Source organism: Dreissena polymorpha, chromosome 15 (assembly GCF_020536995.1).
Source record: "Dreissena polymorpha isolate Duluth1 chromosome 15, UMN_Dpol_1.0, whole genome shotgun sequence".
Classification (NCBI taxonomy): Eukaryota; Metazoa; Mollusca; class Bivalvia; order Myida; family Dreissenidae; genus Dreissena; species Dreissena polymorpha.
The window spans coordinates 20,457,189-20,463,231 of record NC_068369.1 but is presented as its reverse complement, the minus strand read 5'-3'; positions in this window follow the sequence as shown (position 1 = coordinate 20,463,231).

The window sequence follows — 6,043 nt, the reverse complement described above, 5'->3', positions numbered from 1 at the left end:
AGGTCAGGAGATACCTAATGAGACCACGAAACCTTGCGTGATTTATAGCGGACAGCGCAACTCCTTACCAAACTGCGCAACTGCGCAGACAGGGCTTTAGCTACGCTAGCCAACGCGCCATAAGATACATTTTCGCATGACGCAACTCGAAAAGTATAATTTGAATGTGTTGAAAGAAAACTGCGTGCAACTCAAATATTCGAATACCATAGACTTTGATGGTGCACAAATAAACGCATAATAAGAAATATGAAGATACAAACGATGTGATCTTCCGTAGTCTATTTTTTATTTACGAACAATGTTGTTTGAATACACGTGCAATTAATAACACACATTTCGTGCAGTGAATATGCGACTAACAAGTGACAAAAAACAACAACAACAATTGAAACCTCTTTGTTTAATTATTTAAAACGTATTTTCTAATTATATTTTAAAGTCAGGATATTATATTTTAGCGTTTCCGATCGACAAAATCGCAAATGGCGATTGAATATGTCAGCTTGCGATTCAGGTTGAAAATGTAAAAGAAAAGGGCGATTGTCAAAAAAATCAAGGTTACTCGATGCATTTAATAGTATTCCCTAGTTTAAAAGAGCTCGATCAGCAGCTGGAGCGTGCACGTCGCGACCTGGGCGAGAATCACCAAGATTTTTTGGAGACTCCGACAAATCGCAAAGAGGAATGGTAATTTTGGGTATGTGGATAGTGGTTTCACTTCATCGTCTGAGGAGGGTAAGATAGGGGAACTTCTTCGGACGACTCTGTGAATCAAGCGAGTACCATCATCCCTCGACCCGGACCTTCCTTTCCGCTGACTTCGCTGACTTCCAGAACTTGGAAGGATCGCCAAGCGGAATGGTAATTGTCCGTAGGTAGATGTTGGTTTAACTACATCGCCGGAAGAGAGACGGGAGCAGTGGAGGTGGCAGCGTATAGGGCGGACGGGGCGGACCTTGGGCAGAGAAACAGGCCAGGATTTCGCGGGAGTAGCCCTATGAAGATAATGGAAGTGTCCCAGGACCGCGGTACTCAGTACGCTCAACGTGCTGGGGAAACCGTTTTGGGGTTCGGGTCGACGGCTTGTGGCGTCTAGAGAGGCCATAAAAGCGGCGTTGCGGTAAAGGAGGGCGAAGAAGGTCTTTTTTTTCAGCGATCCCTTGGCGAAGTTACCTTGTCCTTTTAAGGGCAACTCGACATAAATTGTCTTAAAATTGTCTACCCGTGCACAATAAGGTCTCATTGGACACAGTACACTCGTCTATTTAGATCAAAATTATGGCGACTATTATTTTTGATTGGCGGCGGTCAGTGAAGTAAGCGTTTACCGCAGATTGTTTAACAAATAATTACAGCTTTACCATTTACGTAAGATAAAACGGAAATTAATACAGTACATTAAAGACAAATGTCGGGCATCATCATCACACATATTAACTATAAACAATAGATTCTTTTGACAAATTAAAAGCAAATGCTGAGCAATTGAATCCCTATGGCGAGTAAGTTGTGAAAACAACAACCTTTATAGAATTAACGCGATTGCAATTTAATTTCAGTACATGTTTCGTCTGTCAAGTTCTATGCATGAAAAGAATGCGTGTTGTAACAGACCAGGTGCTGTAACTAAATATAGACGTGCAATTCAGTACATGTAGTATTTTATGATGAAAAATTTAAATCAGAATAAATGCACGCGATAAGAAAGTTTTGATCCATTAAAACTTTAGAAAAGTACTTAAATTTACGTCTTAAAGGGTGTTGCTGCAGTTTTGCTGATTTGTTTCCATCTAATAGATTTTGTCCAAAATTAAGATTTAAGATAAATATACAAAAGCTATATGAAAAATGAAATAAAAACGTATCGTCACCGGCCTTGTTTTGATTTTATTAACCATTATATTACATGTACTTTTTCAATAAAACTGAAAAATCACTAATTGCGTAAAAATAACTAATAACTTATGAAATTGGAAACATGTAGATATTATATAAGCTAAGATACATCATATACCATTTAATTCAATCACACACTACCGATAAAATGGAGTACACAAGTTTAATTTTAAGATTTTTTTTTATTTCACCCCAAAAACGTCATTTTTTTACTGTTGTAACCACAAAAATGAAATTTAAAAAAAATCTGTCAAATAGAATTCTGCCAAACTGCTCAAATATGTTCATCTACGTTTTGTCATCATAAAACACAAATAAAAAAGGGAGTCACCTCACTTTTAACAAAGATTTTTTGTTTTAAAATCCCTACCCTCTACGTCAAATTTCATAAAATGCATCAATTAGGCAAAACCCAAGTAACGGTACATAGATTGTTAGAAATATGCATAAACATTAGAAATAGTTTACAATCTTAACTGGGATCAAAATGCTTACTAAAAGACATTAATAAAAAACAATATTTAATCACAAACATAAGACCATACAGTATCAAACTCGACCTTAATCATTAATAACTTACATGTACTTGTTCACATATTTCGGCATGTTTTAAAGTTTGTGATTACATGCTTAAAATTGATTAATTTAAACAACATGACTTAAGAGCTCCAGTATAAAACAAGAACGAAATTAAAGAAAGAAAAAAATGTAAAAAAAAAGTTAACCCCACCTGGGATCGAACAACTGACAATTGTATTATGCACCAACTCGGTCATTTCTGATGATACTGATAACAAAAATATAGGGTTGTGATAATAGCATCATCGGTGTTGCTATAAATATATCATCGGTTAAATAAACTGCCGCAACACCCCTTAAGGTAACGCACCCGTAATGATTTCTCGCGATTTTCTTTTCATAGATCAAAGGGCCTTTTTACCTGTTTACTTATGGATATCTAATTTAAGTAGCCACTAATGTGGCGTTGCCGTGGTTGAGTGGTTAAGGCGATGGGCCAGCAATGTTTTGGGATTTTCCCGCGCAGGTTTGAATCCTGCCGACAACTCATACTTTTTGCGTCGCGTTTTATTTCTTGACTTACGTAATTTGATTTAATATAGCATATAAGCTATGTTTATTGTTAAATATGTTGCAAGTTTTATGCAGATTCTTCAATTTTTTAAATTAAAACACTGTTATGGCTAAATTGGGTGATTTACTGCTAAAAATAGGAATCATGCATGTTGGATTTTTTTTATTTTTATTTAAAAAAGTAAATGGTAAATCTGTCTAGTTCTTGGTATTTTTGCTGTATATAGTGTATCTATAAAAACTAAGTTCAAAATATTACTTAGATGATACCATTTTTTATGAAACTTTGTTTTTAACATACCCAATTTCTACTTGGCTGAAACCACTTACATTTCATGGCGCTCTTCCATAGATAACTAGTTATAAAAAGTAAATTCCTGTAAAAGAATACTTATTTCATCATGTTTAAGCTTAAAACACCTTTACTGAATCTGTACACACCAACTGCATGCCCATATTTGGAATTCTGGATAAATTATGGAATTTTTTTTCATACATTTTTTTTAATTCAATATAAGACATACAATGTATACATGTATATGATCATAAAACAAAGTGGTACCATGTAGCAGCAATCATGTTCAGACATGTTATACTAAATATGCTAGTATATATACTTTTTTGACCTTGTGGTTTCCTTAAGTTTAAAAAAAGGGTTTAGATGTATTTTTTCTTTGTTTCTTTGTGATAGGTGTTTTTAAAAAGAAAAGAAAAGAAAAATCAACAGAATAGATTTTAATAAGGATGAGTTGCATAAAGATGATAGGAAGCATACTGAACTTGTTTATGAAAGTTAAATGTGTTTCCATTTTTGTTCAAATATATGAAGTGTATCATTGTTTAGGGCTATTTCTTTTTCAATTTGAATCTTCAGTTTTAAATAATTGATAAAACAGTTCATTGTAGGTATTTGTTTTCTGTATTTCATGCTGAATATAAAATATTTCATAAAAATAATTATGTAATTCACGGCGTTATTAACCTCTTTTATTTTGAAGGTATTTACCCCTAAACTGATGTCTAAGAGAGATAGTTTAACATTTAATTGTTGTTTCTCTAGAAAGGATGTCAACTGATTCCATAGAGATTGAATATGTTTACACTCCCAGAAAAGGTGTTTTATTGTTTCAATATGTTCACTACACATATCATATAGATAAGTGTTGGACAGGTTGCACTTAAACAGATATTTATTTGAGCTATGATTCTCTGGATGTATTTATATTAAAAATGTCTCAGTGTGCTATCAGTAGTTAATTTATATGACATGACAAATATTTGTTTCCAATTAAATTCTTTTTCTCCAAGAAGGTTTTGCCATTTAGTTTGAGCTTTAGAGATTTCGGCAGGGTTTTTAATTTGAAGTGTGTTTGTTTTGTTTTGTTTTGCAATTATGTTTTCTATGAATGTTTTTGAGTACATGGTGTGTTATTTGTATTGGTAACAGCTTTTATATGTATGGGTATACTTTTGATCAATATGTAGTACAGCAGGAAATTACTTGTTGGTATTCCGGAAATGTAGCATAAGTTATCAAAAGAATAGAAGTCGTTTATTCTGTAGTCGTACAATTGATCTACATATTTTATGTTTCGTTCGAGCCAATGTTTATAGAAAAACGTTTTATTGTTAGTATTTATGTCTTTATTGTTCCATAGAATGATTTTACTGTTTATTTTGGTTTCTATATTATGTGTAACTTTACACCATGCCGATAGAACATTCGATAGAAATATGTTTCTGGTTGAAATTTCATCTAAGATATTACTGTCAATATTACATTCAAAATGTAAGGTGTCACCATATGTTTTAAGAATTTTCTAATAGAATAATTTCCATTTACGCGTATTGGCATTATCTAAATATCTTGTATCTTTGAATTATGGAACTTTCATATACTCAAGGGGTGCAAACAAACTGGACAAAAGCCGAGCGTGGGGGTGGTTTTGAAAAAATCAGTATTTTTTTTAAGCACGGAAAGCCTACCTAAAAATGTGCATGTAGTTCAGTGACATGATACTGAATAAGAAAATAATACATTAGATTATTTTTGGAAAGGTGCCCATTATGGGTGCGCTACCTTAAACATTGCAGTGGATGCTACGTTTATTAAAATATTGGTGACGGGTGGGAGAGTAGAGGAGTAACACTTTAATGTCAGTACATAAAAATGAATAAAAATGAAATGGAAATACATTAAATGAAGCATTTAATGTCAGGCGCAAAATATTTAAAAACAAATAATGTGGTTTGATTGAGAATTAAACATAATGCTCGTTAATACCAATACATTTATTATTAAAATTATGTTGTGGTTCATTTTTTGTTAGGCTCAAAGACTTTTCCTTAGCGCCAGCTTAGATATACGTTGAATTTCTTTTTCATTTTTGTAATCATAAGTGGAGTTTGTTGGAATCCTATATCAAATTATGGGAGATTGTAAATCAATCCTATATAAAATTATGGGAGATTGTAAATCAATGCTATATAAAATTATGGTAGATTGTAAATCAAAGGCATTTTCCTCCTTGATGTGTTTTCAAAATCTCACCACTGTAGACAATTAAAAGTAAATTGCATTGGTTTTATGGATTTATCGCGGACGTTCGACTGGCCTACGTTGAAAAATCGAGCTTCATGTATTGTAACTGTAAGTAAAATTGAATACGTTCAAAGAGCGAACAACTGCAGCGCCTTCAGCGCTTTGATTTTATTGTACAGAATGGAATTCTCTATGACTACTGCGTTCTAAACGAATCACCGAATATTCCGTAAACGTTTTATATTGACAGCACACAAGAAGTCTTTAAACGATCTTCTTTGCTGTCGTGGCTGTATGATGTAACTCATGTAGTTGTAGTAAATAAATACTATTGTTATGTTAATTGTAGCTGCACAGACGACGAGTGCAACACTGTCGGTCCCATCAGGAACAGAAGGTTCTACGTTGACTCTGACTTGTCAGTATTCTGCAGAAGACGCGTTTATATTTGGATGGCTCATAGGATCAACCAGTACTGCATCACAGACTTATGTCGGGCAAGTGTACAAT